Source organism: Arachis hypogaea, chromosome 19 (genome assembly GCF_003086295.3).
Source record: "Arachis hypogaea cultivar Tifrunner chromosome 19, arahy.Tifrunner.gnm2.J5K5, whole genome shotgun sequence".
Classification (NCBI taxonomy): Eukaryota; Viridiplantae; Streptophyta; class Magnoliopsida; order Fabales; family Fabaceae; genus Arachis; species Arachis hypogaea.
The window spans coordinates 124,040,252-124,055,755 of NC_092054.1; the positions used below are offsets into that span (position 1 = coordinate 124,040,252).

Here is a 15,504-nt window from a genome sequence, read left to right on the forward strand (position 1 = left end):
TTGTTTTTCTCTCTCATCATTAAAAATTAAAAAATATATCTTTTCAAGTCAATAGCACAGAGAATTGAAGATTCAGAACATGCAGCAGAGGAATTACAGAGAAAAAGCTGGGCGTTCAAAACGCCCAGTGAGGAAGGAAAACTGGCGTTTAAACGCCAGCCAGGGTACCTGGCTGGGCGTTAAACACCCAAAAGGGTAGCATTTTGGGTGTTAAACACCCAGAATGGATACCATTCTGGGCGTTTAACGCCAGGATAGCAGCAAGGAGGTAATTTGTTTTCAATTCAAATCTTTTTCAATTTTGAAAGTTTTAAAACTAATTTTTCAAAATCTTATCTTTTTCATATCCTCTCTTAACAATAATGTCTTTTTCAAAATCAAATCTTTTAAATTTTTTTCAATATTTTTGAAAATCCTTGCTACAATTAATGATTTGATTCAAAAATTTCAAGTTTGTTACTTCTTTGTTAAGAAAGGTTCAATATTTGAATTTTAGAATCATATCTTTTAAATTTCTTGTTAGCCAAGTCATTAATTTTAAAAATCAAATCTTTTTAAATTATTTTTCAATCATATCTTCTCAATCATATCCTCTCAATCATATCTTTTTCAAAATAATTTTCAATCATATCTTTTTTATTGCTGATTTCAAAATCTTCTTCAAAATTACTTAACCACTTTCTCACTTTTAATTTTCGAAAAACCATCAACCACTTTTTTCAAAATTCTTTTTAATTATTTTAAAATTTTTAATTTTATTTAAAAATTTGTTTTCGAAAATTTCCTCTCTCACCTCCTTCTATTTAAGGACTAACACTCCTCCTCAATTAGCAATTCAGACGCTCTCCTTCTTTATATGTTCGAATTCTTCTCTATCTACCTCATCCTTCTATTCTTATTTTCCTCTGACACCTTAAGGAATCTCTATACTGTGACATAGAGGATTCTATACTTTCTTGTTCTCTTCTCTTTCATATGAGCAGGAACAAGGACAAAGGCATTCTTGTTGAAGCTGATCCTGAACCTGAAAGGACCTTGAAGAGAAAGCTAAGAGAAGCTAAAGCACAACTCTCTAGAGAGGACCTAACAGAAATTTTTGAAAAGGAAGCAGACAAAACAAACATGGCCAAACCCAACAACAATGGTGGAGATGCAAGGAAGATGCTTGGTGACTTCACTGCACCCTCTTCTTACTTCTGTGGAAGGAGCATCTCAATTCCTGCAATTGGAGCAAACAACTTTGAGCTTAAGCCTCAATTAGTTTCTTTGATGCAGCAGAATTGCAAGTATCATGGACTTCCATTGGAAGATCCTTATCAGTTTCTAGCTGAATTCTTGCAAATCTGTGACACTGTCAAGACCAATGGGGTTGACCCTGAGGTCTACAGACTCAAGCTTTTCCCCTTTGCAGTAAGAGACAGAGCTAGGACATGGTTGGACTTACAACCTAAAGAAAGCCTAAACTCTTGGAAAAAGCTGGTCAATGCCTTCTTGGCAAAGTTCTTTCCACCTCAAAAATTGAGTAAGCTTAGAGTGGAAGTCCCCACCTTCAGACAGAAGGAAGGCGAATCCCTCTATGAAGCTTGGGAAAGATACAAGCAATTGATCAGAAGGTGTCCTTCTGGCATGCTTTCAGAATGGAGCATCATATGCATATTCTATGATGGTCTGTCTGAACTGTCCAAGATGTCATTGGACAACTCTGCTGGTGGATCTCTTCATCTGAAGAAGACGCCTGGAGAAGCCCAGGAACTCATTAAAATGATTGCAAATAACCAATTCACGTACACTTTTGAAAGAAATCATGTGAACAATGGGACAACTCAGAAGAAAGGAGTTCTTGAGATTGATACTCTGAATGCCTTATTGGCTCAGAACAAAATATTGACTCAGCAAGTCAATATGATTTCTCAGAGTCTGTCTGAAATGCAAGCTGCATCAGGTAGTACTAAGGAGGCTTCCTCTGAAGAGGAAGCTTATGATCCTGTGAATCTTGCAATGGCAGAGGTGAATTACATGGGAGAACCCTATGGAAACACCTATAATCCTTCATGGAGAAATCATCTAAATCTCTCATGGAAGAACCAACAGAAGCCTCAACAAGGCTTCAACAACAATAATGGTGGAAGAAATAGGTTTAGCAATAGCAAGCCTTTTCCATCATCTTCTCAGCAACAGACAGAGAATTCTAAGCAGAGTCTCTCTAGCTTAGCAGCCATAGTCTCTCAACAAATTTCCTTCGGCAAGTGTACCGAATTTGTTGTCAAGTAAAAACTCACAATAGAGTAAGGTCGAATCCCATAGGGATTGATTGATCAAGCAACTTTAATTAGAAGAATCTTCTAGTTGAGCGAATCCAGAATTTGGGTTGAGAGTTGCAGAAAATAAAATGGCGGGAATGTAAATAACAGAAAAGTAAATGCTAGAATTAAAGGACTGGAAGTAAATGACTGAAAATAAATTGCAGAATTGTAAATGGGAATGGGGGATTTGCTTATAAAAGTAAATGGCAGAAATTAAAGAGAATGGGAAAGATCAGAGATGGGGAGTTCATTGGGCTTAGGAGATGTTGCGATTCTCCGGATCAAGTTCATTTTCATCTCTTCCTCAATCAATGCACTCATTGATCTCCTTGGCAATCTTAATTGATTGAATTACAATTTCTTGCAATTCAATCTCTCAAATCTTGATCAATAGCCAATTCCTTGGTCAATTGCTCATGAGAAGAGATGAAGTATGGTCACTGATTATACCACATGCATTTCCCAAATCAAGTATTGAGAGGGTTATAGTCACATACCCATCCAAACCCAATTTGGTCCAGCATGAGAAAGCATTTCTAGCTTGATCTCTTCATTCCTCTTTCAAGGTTCAAAAGAGATCCAAGTTTGAATAGCTTCTTTTCCAAGATAACTACTCAATTGGATGAAGATCGAAAGCTTTCAAGTAAAATCAAGAGAAAAGATAGAAGAAGAATAATGAAAATTAGTATTGATCCATCAAATTACAACAGAGCTCCCTAACCCAATGAAAGGGGTTTAGTTGTTCATAGCTCTAGAAAATGAAAACAAAGATGGAGAATACATGATAGAACTAGAAATTACAGAGAATACAGAGAGTAGTTCTCTTTTTTCCCCTCTTTTTCAGAACTCCTCAACAATTCAAAGCTACTCCTATATATACTGCTTCTCTCAGCTTCTAGTTGGCTCTTCAAGTCTTGGGCCTTTGGATCTTGAGTTTGAAGCAGTTCTCTTCTTCATTTGGGCTTGGCTTTACTTGCAGAGAGAAAATGTGAAGTGGGCAGAGACTTTAGCTCAGGACGTTAGAGGTGTTAACGTTTAGTGAAAATATAAGTTCGAGAACGTTAGTGACAATCAACTTTCTCACTAACGTTACTAAGTAAAAGCCACGTTAACTTCAACGTTAGTGGCATTAACATTGCCACTAACGTTGCCTCTAAGTCCTTCGCACACGTTATTAAGACTTAACATTTCCAATAACTTTGAAAAGCCCCTTTTGTTCCCATGTTAGAGCCCACGTTAACGTGGCTCTTTAACGTGGGCTTGCCATCCTTCGAGAACGTTAGTGACACTCAACATTATCACTAACGTTCCAAGGTGCCCCTATGCCTCACATTAGAGTCCACATTAACTAGGTTAACGTGTCTTCTAACCTGGCCATGCTTAGCCATCCCCAACGTTAGTGACAATGTTGAGTGTCACTAATGTTGGCCATTCTTTCACTCATCAACGTTAGCTTCCACGTTAACTAAGTTAACGTGGAAGTTAACGTGGCTCCTTGGGGGGTTGTGTGGTTGCTTACAACGTTAGTGACAATGTTGGGTGTCACTAACGTTGTCGACCATGCTTGCTTCTTACGTTAGCTCCCACGTTAACCAAGTTAACGTGGGAGTTAACGTGGTATGTTGCTCCTTAGGCCAACGTTAGTGACAATGTTGAATGTCACTAACGTTGGCATTTCTCCCCCTTTCTAACGTTAGAGGCCACGTTAACTAAGTTAACGTGGACTCTAACGTGGCCACTTATGAGCATTTGCCAACGTTAGTGACAATGTTAAGTGTCACTAACGTTGGCTCAACTTCCCCTCTCCATGTTAGAGTTCACATTAACTTAGTTAACGTGACTCTTAACGTGGTCAATGTGGCTTTGAGAGCGTTATTGGCAATCACTTTTCTCATTAACTTTGCAAGTTGCCTCCCATTCCTTGCTTCCTTTGGTCCTGAAATCAAGCAATAGAGCGCATCAAAGTTCTAGTCCAAGTCATGGGCAATGCAACATACAATTTTGTCACTAAACTTATGCAAAATCCTCATGAAATAATGTAAAATGCACAATGTATGCTTGAATCAAGGTGTAAGTGAATATCTACCCAAAACTAGCTTATTTCCTAAGGAAATGCATGAAACTAACCTAAAAACAGTAAAGAAAAGGTCAGTGAAACTGGCCAAGATGTCCTGGCATCACAACACCAAACTTAAAGCTTGCTTGTCCCTAAGCAAGTACTAGAACAAGAGAATGATGAATGGAATGCCAAGAGCAATGAGTCATTCTTGTGGAAGTCATGTCACTGATTTTATGGTGGTTTCATGCATAGCAACTTAGGTTCATTCCTGGCTTTCAGACCTTTATCATGTCTTAAAACACTCACTTTTCTTACATCCCATGAGACTTTTATTCATTGATCCCTTTATTGTCATTTCAGAGTTTATTGGTGTTCTTAGGCTAAGTGCTCTGTAAGGGGACAACTCTTTAAGATAAGCTTTCAGCCAACACTCCCGAACCAGTTGGTTCAAGGTGCTAGGTGTTGAAGCACCCCTAAGGACTTACTCCCTCAAGTCTCTCCCCCATACATACACACCACAGGCATATAGTTCATTTATTTTCCTTCTTGAGACCTTGGTGTCCAGCACCTCTTTGGGTTACTAAATGCTCTGTGGTGAGGGTTACTCTTGATAATGGACTTTCAGCTGATAATCCCGGGTTAGTTAACTCAAGTTACCAGGTGATAAAGCACCCCTAAGAGCTTATTCATCCAAGTAGATCCTTCACACAGGAACACCACAGACACATATCTTAAGATCAAAACCATTGGTGCCTAGCCTTATTGCTTACTCTTTTTCTTTAGTTTTTCCACTTTCATTATTCTTTTCTCTTTCTCTTATTAGGATCTTGTCATATACTTAGTCTCATGAGTATATTCAAAGCAAAGTATTCAGGCCAGATAGTTGTCATCCCACCTTATGGTTGAACCAACTTAGCTAACTTATGATCATACCACAAACTCATGAATGTACTCCATAGTGTGAACTCCACTCTGGTCTTTTGAAACATAAACATTCTCTCTTCATTTGATTAAAAGGGACAAGCATACAAGTAAGTAAAGTAAGGATGCAGTGACATAAAGACTAGCACACAGAGACTTTCTTCAATACCAAAAACTTAAAAGACATAATTGAAAAAGGTTTAAACATAACATGGAAGCAAGTTCTATTTCATACAAGATCTTCCTTATTTAAAGCATAGAAAACATGGACCAAAAAGAACTCCACCACCTGTCATTCATGTGGATGCCCATGCTCCCATCCTTACTTGTCCTCATTGTGTCTCTCTTGAGTGCTTGTACTTCCACTTCCCTTGCCTTTTCCAAGCAGCTTCTTCCAGAAACCACCATCTTCCATCTTCTTCTTGAGTGTCTCCTTTTGCTGTTTCACTTTCCTCTCTTCTTGTTCTACAAAATCTTTTTGGACCTCATGATATGTAGGGATGGCATAGTGTAGCTGATGCATATTACTGGTCATGTAGTTCAACTTGGCTTGAGTGTTCACATAGAACTCCTCCTTATGTAGTTGCCTTCCTTCATTGAGTACACTGAACTCATTGAAAGTTTTCATTTGGGCTATCTGCCGCTGGTTGAGTTCTTGCAAGTGCTTCTCTTGAAGCTCTTGCCTCTCATTCACTTGGTTGATGGCTTGAGTGAGCCGGGAGTAGTGTTCCTGCTGCTGCTCCTTTTGTTGTTTTTGCCATGCTTCCTGTTGGCTCAGCCAGTTGGTTTGAAGGTTCAGTATTTGCTCTTGTCCTTCCATATGTCTCATCCCCAGATCCTCAATGGCTCTTAGAAGGTGATTCATGTTCAGGTTAGCTGGATCATAATACTCTCCTTGTTGATATTCCTCCTGATGAGGTTCCTCTTGGTGAACTCTTTCTTTTGCTTTTGGTTTCCCTATTTGTGGCCTTCTTTGTTGCTGAGCAGGTGTAGTATAAACCAATCGCTCGAGTGTAACTGGCCTCCCTGGGTTCACCCAGTCTGGGTTGCTGTCCTCAAATACTACCTTGGCCTTGTTGCATAAGCGGAGAATGGTGCTGGGGTACTAAAGCCTGGCACCTGAATCAACCTTCTCAGCCGAATCTTGAATCCCCTCGGCGATGAGCTCATTCACATTGATTTCCCCACCTTGTATTAAGCAATGCACCATAGTAGCTCGATTGATGTTTACCTCTGAATTATTTGCAGCTGGTAGAATGGACCTCCTTACGAGTTCAAACCACCCCTTGGCTTCAGGGCTCAGGTCTCCCCTCTTGATGAACTTGGGTCTCCCATCTGTGTACCTCTCCCAGTCAGCTGCTATAACACAGATGTCTGACACTATCTCTGAGAGCTCATCATTATCAGGGCTTCTATTTATCCTTGCCTGATAACTGTCCTCATCAAAATGAGGTGATTTCAGGTGAAGAACTCTTGTTATGGCATTTGGGCTGAAGTCTACCTCCTTTCCTCTCACGTAACTTTTGAAGATTGGGGCCTTGGTTTTATCTTCTCTTACTACATTTGCATAAAATTCTTTGATGAGGTTTCCATTGATCTTCCCCTCTGGACTTGTGAGCAATTGCCACCCCCTCTGTTCGATTTTCTCCAGAATTTGTGGTGACTCATTTGCATTGATTTGGAAGATTAACTCTGGCAATATCTTTCTGGCCCTTATCCGTTCGAATTCACGTTCATGAAAGGCAGTTTTGAATTTCTTCTCATCGAAAGGAACACTCTCCATGGGTTCCTTCCTCTTTTGCCTCTTTGAGCTTGATGATGCCATAAATTGAGTTGCTGTTTTGAGGGGGGGTTGGAGGATACAGATAGATGAGGAATAGGTTGGCTAGGACAGAGTGTGATGAAGGGGGTTGAGCAAGCTGAAAGTATGAAGTGTGGAGAGTGGGAGTTTGAGTGTGAGGAATGATCATGCACTAAGGTTCACTTATATAGGGAGATCATGAGTGGATGGAAGGTGTGGATTGCAAGGATTTTTGCTTGATGGACGGTCGGTGTTGTGTATGAAGGAAGGACAAGGATCATCACTTAATGAGAGTGTTTGGTTCGGTCTTCAAGGATCTTCCTTCTCCAATGTTGCATGGCAACGTTTCCCCATGCGTTCCCTCTTGAGACATGTGTGTAGTGCTCTTCATTAAGTGGCGGAATCTCCCCCCATTTAATTGTCCAATCAATCCCTTTTTATGCTTCTTTTCTTTTCCTATAAAGATTTAAAATAAGGAAATTAATATCATAAAAATCAAACTCTACGGCTAGAATAATAAAGAGAAGAAAAAGAGTTTGTTTATTTATGAATTTCAACTAACTAACTACTTGTGTATCCTTATGCATTTTGGTGGCACCATGGGGTGACACCAAACTTAGTTTGAAGCAATGTGATGAAAAGTTTTGTTCAAAGCTCCCAAGACTAGCATGCATCTTGGTTTGCTTTGAACACCAAACTTGTTCTTCACTGTATACTGCATGATAAAGATTTCACCAAGTGTTTGTCAAGTTTGGGTTGAAATTCATAAACATTGATTTATTCATTATTTTAAAAACATATAAAACATAGGTTGCCTCCCATGAAGCGCTTCTTTAGCATTACTAGCTTGACGTTTTTCCCTCATCAGGGTGGTTGGTAGTGCTTAAAGTCCTCCCCTCTTGCTGTGGACTTATATCCATTGATTGGATCAATGATCTCCACATGTTCCAGGGAAAGAACTCTGTTCATAGTGAAGACCTTGGGTAACTGAGATGGTACAGTAGGGAGATTAGGGGGAATATCTGGGAAGTAAGCTGAGACAACTCTATCCCCTGGAGAGAAGTCTTCCGTAGGAATCTTCTTGTTCCTCCACCTCCTTGGTACCTTCTTCTTTGTTTCTTTTGAGGTTGCCTTCCCCTTGGTGACCTCTTTTTCTAAAGGGGTTGTGATGCTCTCTTTACCTGCCTCTAGAGGTTTAGGTTCCTCCAATTTTTCCTTGAGCTGTGGCAATTGCTGTTTTTCTTGTTTATCAATTAAGGGAATCTCAGAATGAACTGGCTGTGCTTCAGTGCTTGTCTCCTCCTTCAGTGTCTCATTATCATTTGTACTTAGTTCCTTGTCCTCTTGATCTGTTTCTTGTGATAGTTTGAAAACATTGAAGCTGAGTCGTTCATCATGGATTCTCAATATTAGCTTCCCTTTCTCTACATCGATAAGTGCTCTGGCCGTAGCTAGGAATGGTCTTCCCAATATGATTGGGTGAGTGTGACTCTCTTCCATGTCCAGGATGACAAAGTCTGTTGGGAGGAAGTATTTCCCAACCTTTAGCAACACATTTTCCACCACTCCTATTGCTTGCTTTTGAGTTTTGTCAGCCAGTCTGATGATTACATCTGTGGGCATTATCTCATTGATCTGCAGCCTCTTAACCAGGGATAAGGGCAGTAAGTTGATGCTGACCCCCAAATCACATAGTGCTCTATCGAACATAGTTTCACCTATGGCACAAGGGATGTGAAAACTCCCTGGGTCTCTTCTTTTTGTAGGCAACTCAGGTTGAATAAGGGCACTACATTCCTTGTTCATCACTATAGTCTGGCCTCCTTTGAGTGAGCTTTTCCTGGGAAGAAGTTCCTTCATATACTTGATGAATGCAGGCATTTGTTGAATTGCCTTGATGAATGGTATGTTTACATGCAGAGATGCAAACAAGTCTAGGAACCTTGAGTATATTCTCTTTCCCACAGCACCATTGAGCAGTTGAGGGAAGGGTGCATAGAGCTTCAGCAGCTCTTGTTGTGAGATTTCTGGTTCTTGGTGATCTCTATCCTCCTCCTTTGTTGAGTTATCTTCAGGTTGTTCGAAAAGTTTACCTTGCTTGTCTTCAGTCTCTTGATCACTTGTAGTGACCATTTTGCAATCTTCCCATCTTACTTTCTTTGCTTCTCCTTTGGGGTTTTTCTCCGTGTCACTTGGGAAGCTGTCAGTAGGTTTGGGAATCTTCTCAGATAAATATCCCACCTGGAATTCCAGCTTCCTAATGGTCTCTCCTTGGTTCTTAATATTGGCTCGCACCTCCTCTTTGAACACCTTATTTTCTTGAATCTCTTGGCATATTCCTTCAAGTAAGGCTTCAATCTTAGAGAGCTTGTCATCAATTGATGGGTGATTCGGAGCAGATGTGCTGTTTTGGTTTTGATAAGCGTGTGGAAAAGTGTTGTTGTGGGGGTGTTGAGATGTCCTCTGTGTGAATTGCTAGTGAGCTGCATTATTGTTGGAGTTGTAATGTCTCTGGTCTTGGTTTTGATCTTGCTCACTTCCCCCACCCAAAGTTTGGGTGGTTTCTCCACCCAGGGTTGTAGGTCTTGGAGTATGGATCATAGTTTTTCCTTGGTGAATTCCCAATGTAGTTGGCTTGCTCCTGACTACCCTCTGCTTCTTCATTCACTCCTTCTTGGGTTGTTGATGAAGTTGAGATTGCTGCTACTTAGTTCATCTCCATCTTCTTGGTGAGGTCAGCCAGCTGCTGGGTAATGAGCTTGTTTTGGGCCAACAGAGCATCTACATTGTTTAGCTCCATTACTCCTCTTGTGTTCCCTCTTTCGGAAGCATAGAAGTAGTCGTTCTCTACTACTGTTTCAATAACATCTATGGCTTCCTCAATAGTCTTCTTCTTGTTCAAAGATCCTCCGGATGAATGGTCTACGGCCTTCTTTGACTTATAAGAGAGCCCTTCATAGAAAATGTGCAGCTGCACCCATTCGTTGAACATATCTGGTGGGCACCTCCTTGTTGGGTCTTTAAACCTCTCCCGTGCTTCATATAGAGTCTCACCATCTTGTTGCCTGAAAGTTTGGACCTCAGCTCTCAGCCTATTGATTCGTTGAGGAAGGTAGAATCTTGCTAAGAATTTGTTCACCACGTCTTCCCAAGTTGTCAAGCTTTCCCTTGGGAAAGATTCCAGCCACTTGGCTGTTTTGTCCCTAAGTGAGAATGGAAACAAGAGCAGTCTATAGGTGTCAGGATGAACACCATTAGACTTCACTGTGTCACATATTCTCAGGAAGGTGGTCAAATGTTGATTGGGGTCTTCTTGAACACCTCCTCCAAACGAACAGTTGTTCTGAACAAGGGTGATGAGCTGTGGTTTAAGTTCAAAGTTGTTGGCATGGATTGTTGGCTTTTGGATGCTACTTCCACAATTGCCTGGGTTTGGATTGATGTAAGAGCCCAAAATGCTTCTATCCTCCCCAGCATGATTTGCTCTACCTCCTCCCCCATGGTTGTGATCCTCTTCTTCATGATGGTTTTCCATGTTGTCTTCCATGTTTGGTTCAAAGAATTCCTCTTCTTCCTCAGCACCAACCACTTTCTTTCCTCTTGCCTCCCTCCTTAATCTAAGGAAGGTCCTCTCAGGTTCAGAATCGAAGGAAGTTGAAGCCCCGCTTCTTCTCCCTGTCATACAACCATCAAGTGCAAGCAAGAAAAGATAGGTGCAGAAAGTATTTGTGTCAGAATTACTGTTAGTTGTGGGTGATGCAATATATCAAACAGTTAGTGGGTTAGCAAACAAAATTGAAAATAACAAAGAAAAACAAAAGAGTAGACGGGGAAGGGAAGAAGTTTAGCTAAAACAGAAAGTAAATCACTCAAACTAAAAATGAAATTCACAAAATAAAAATGCTCAATCTAGTGATCTTCCAATTTGATCATTGTTGATGCACAATAAATCCCCGGCAACGGTGCCATAAACTTGATGCGGGTGGAAACTGTCTCTCAACAAATTTCCTTCGGCAAGTGTACCGATTTTGTCGTCAAGTAAAAACTCACAATAGAGTGAGGTCGAATCCCATAGGGATTGATTGATCAAACAACTTTAATTAGAAGAATGTTTTAGTTGAGCGAATCCAGAATTTGGGTTGAAAATTGCAGAAAATAAAATAGCGGGAATGTAAATAACAGAAAAGTAAATGCTAGAATTAAAGGACTGGAAGTAAATGACTGAAAATAAATTGCAGAATTGTAAATGGGAATGGGGGATTTGCTCATAAAAGTAAATGGCAGAAATTAAAGAGAATGGGAAAGATCAGAGATGGGGAGTTCATTGGGCTTAGGAGATGTTGCAATTCTCCGGATCAAGTTCATTTTCATCTCTTCCTCAATCAATGCACTTATTGATCTCCTTGGCAATCTTAATTGATTGAATTACAATTTCTTGCAATTCAATCTCTCAAATCTTGATCAATAGCCAATTCCTTGTTCAATTGCTCATGAGAAGAGATGAAGTATGGTCACTGATTATACCACATGCATTTCCCAAATCAAGTATTGAAAGGGTTATAGTCACATACCCATCCAAACCCAATTTGGTCCAGCATGAGAAAGCATTTCTAGCTTGATCTCTTCATTCCTCTTTCAAGGTTCAGAAGAGATCCAAGTTTGAATAGCTTCTTTTCCAAGATAACTACTCAATTGGATGAAGATCGAAAGCTTTCAAGTAAAATCAAGAGAAAAGATAGAAGAAGAATAATGAAAATTAGTATTGATCCATCAAATTACAACAGAGCTCCCTAACCCAATGAAAGGGGTTTAGTTGTTCATAGCTCTAGAAAATGAAAACAAAGATGGAGAATACATCATAGAACTAGAAATTACAGAGAATACAGAGAGTAGTTCTCTTTTTCCCCCTCTTTTTCAGAACTCCTCAACAATTCAAAGCTACTCCTATATATACTACTTCTCTCAGCTTCTAGTTGGCTCTTCAAGTCTTGGGCCTTTGGATCTTGAGTTTGAAGCAGTTCTCTTCTTCATTTGGGCTTGGCTTTACTTGCAGAGAGAAAATGTGAAGTGGGCAGAGACTTTAGCTCAGGACGTTAGGGGTGTTAACGTTTAGTGAAAATATAAGTTCGAGAACGTTAGTGACAATCAACTTTCTCACTAACGTTACTAAGTAAAAGCCACGTTAACTTCAACATTAGTGGCATAAACGTTGCCACTAACGTTGCCTCTAAGTCCTTCGAGAACGTTAGTGACACTCAACATTGTCACTAACGTTCCAAGGTGCCCCTATGCCTCACGTTAGAGTCCACGTTAACTAGGTTAACGTGGCTTCTAACGTGGCCATGCTTAGCCATCCCCAACGTTAGTGACAATGTTGAGTGTCACTAACGTTGGCCATTCTTTCACTCATCAACATTAGCTTCCACGTTAACTAAGTTAACGTGGAAGTTAACGTGGCTCCTTGGGGGGTTGTGTGGTTGCTTACAACGTTAGTGACAATGTTGGGTGTCACTAACGTTGTCGACCATGCTTGCTTCTTACGTTAGCTCCCACGTTAACCAAGTTAACGTGGGAGTTAACGTGGTATGTTGCTCCTTAGGCCAACGTTAGTGACAATGTTGAATGTCACTAACGCTGGCGTTTCTCCCCCTTTCTAACGTTAGAGGCCACGTTAACTAGTTAACGTGGACTCTAACGTGGCCACTTATGAGCATTTGCCAACGTTAGTGACAATGTTAAGCGTCACTAACGTTGGCTCAACTTCCCCTCTCCACGTTAGAGTTCATATTAACTTAGTTAACGTGACTCTTAACGTGGTCAATGATGGCTTTGAGAGCGTTATTGGCAATCACTTTTCTCATTAACTTTGCAAGTTACCTCCAATTCCTTGCTTCCTTTGGTCCTGAAATCAAGCAATAGAGCGCATCAAAGTTCTAGTCCAAGTCATGGGCAATGCAACATACAATTTTGTCACTAAACTTATGCAAAATCCTCATGAAATAATGTAAAATGCATAATGTATGCTTGAATCAAGGTGTAAGTGAATATCTACCCAAAACTAGCTTATTTCCTAAGGAAATGCATGAAACTAACCTAAAAACAGTAAAGAAAAGGTCAGTGAAACTGGCCAAGATGCCCTGGCATCACCACAGCAAAAGCTGTGCTTGATGTTGACAGAGGAGAGTTGGTCTTTCAAGTGAATGAGGACTACCTTGTGTTTAATGCTCAAGGATCTCCCTCTGTAACCATGGAGAGGAAGCATGAAAAGCTTCTCTCAAAGCAGAGTCAAATAGAGCCCCCACATTCAAACTCTAAGTTTGGTGTTGGGAGCCCATCATCATGCTCTGAGTATCTGTGAGGCTCCATGAGAGCCCACTGTCAAGCTATTGACATTAAAGAAGCGCTTATTGGGAGGCAACCCAATTTTATTCAATTATATCTATTTATTTTGCATTGTTATTTTATATTTTCTTTAGGTTGATGATCATATGAAGTTACAAAAACAACTGAAAAAGTAAAAATATAATGAAAAATAGCATTAAAAATAGCACACCCTGTAGGAGGAGCTTACTGGCGTTTAAACGCCAGTAAGGGTAGCAGAATGGGCGTTAAACGCCCAGTCTGGCACCATTCTGGGCGTTTAATGCCAGAAAAGGGCACCAGACTGGCGTTTAATGCCAGAGAAGGGCAACAAGTTGGCGTTTAACGCCAGAAAGGGAAGAAAAGCTGGCGTTAAACGCCAGAAATGGGCAGCAACGTGGCATTTAACGCCAGGATTGGCACTCAAAGGGGCGTTTACACGCCAACATGGTGCAGGGATGAGAAATTCTTGACACCTCAGGATCTGTAGACCCCACAGGATCTCCACCTACCTCAACTCTCTCCATCTCTTCTTCAAACCTTTCCATAACACCCTTTTTCAAATATCCGTCACCAATCACCTCCACCCACTCTTCCCCAAAAAAAAAAAAAAACCCACCAACCTCATAATTCAAATTCAAATACTTTCCCCGCCCACCACCTTCATTTTCACACATCATACACACTTCTCTCCAACTTGGCCAAACCTACACCAATCCTCCATCTCCTCCATTTTCTTCTTCTTCTACTCAATTCTTTCCTCTTTTGCTCGAGGACGAGCAAACCTTTTAAGTTTGGTGTGGTAAAAGTGTCGCTTTTTGTTTTTCCATAACCATTTATGGCACATAAGGCCAGAGAAACCTCTAGAAAGAGGAAAGAGAAGGCAAAAGCTTCCACCTCTGAGTCATGGAAGATGGAGAGATTCATCTCAAAGGTCCATCAAGACCACTTCTATGAAGTTGTGGTCAAGAAGGTGATCCCTGAAGTCCCTTTCAAGCTCAAAAAGAGTGAATATCTGGAGATCCGACATGAGATTCGAAGAAGAGGTTGGGAAATTCTCACCAACCCCTTTCAACAAGTCGGGATCTTAATGGTTCAAGAGTTCTATGCTAATGCATGGATCACCAAAAACCATGATCAAAGAGTGAACCCAGATCCAAAGAATTGGCTTACAATGGTCCAGGGGAAATACTTGGATTTCAGTATGGAAAATGTAAGATTGGCATTCAACTTGCCAATGATGCAAGGAGATGCACGGCCCTACACTAGAAGGGTCAACTTTGATCAGAGGTTGGACCAAGTCCTTATGGACATTTGTGTGGAAGGCGCTCATTGGAAGAGAGATTCAAGAGGGAAGCCGGTTCAACTAAGAAGGCTTGACCTCAAGCCAGTGGCTAGGGGATGGTTGGAGTTCATCCAACGTTCAATCATTCCCACTAGCAACCGGTCTGAAGTTACTATAGACCGGGCTATCATGATCCATAGTATCATGAATGGAGATGAAGTAGAAGTTCATGAGGTTATATCCCTAGAACACTACAAGGTGGCGGACAAGTCCTCTACTTTGGCAAGGTTAGCCTTCCCTCATCTAATTTGTCACCTCTGCAATTCAGCTGGAATTGACATAGAGGAAGACATCCTCATTGATGAGGACAAGCCCATCACTAAGAAAAAGATGGAGCAAGCAAGAGAGCCCACTCATGGACCTCAACAAGAGCATGAGGAAATTCTTCATCATGAAATCCCTAAGATGCCTCAAGGGATGCACTCTCCTCCACAAAACTATTGGGAGCAAATCAATACCTTCCTAGGAGAATTGAGTTCCAACATGGGACAACTAAGGATGGAAGACCAAGAGCATTCCATCCTCCTTCATGAAATTAGAGAAGACCAAAGAGCCATGAGGAAGGAGCAACAAAGGCAAGGAAGAGACATAGAGGAGCTCAAGTGTTCCATTGGATCTTCAAGAGGAAGAACTAGCTGCCATCACTAAGGTGGACCCGTTCTTTAATCTCCTTGCTCTTATTTTTCTATTTTTCGAAAATTATGCTTTATGTTCT

At 40.7% G+C, this 15,504-nt stretch overlaps 1 non-coding gene across 1 annotated transcript; it reads right to left on the bottom strand.

Annotated features, from left to right (window-relative positions):
- Positions 1 to 1,524: 1,524 nt before the first annotated feature.
- On the bottom strand, positions 1,525 to 1,628 carry LOC112780261 (small nucleolar RNA R71). Its single transcript, XR_003191110.1, has one exon. It is a non-coding gene; the product is annotated as a small nucleolar RNA R71 (small nucleolar RNA).
- Between the last annotated feature and the right edge of the window lie 13,876 nt (positions 1,629 to 15,504).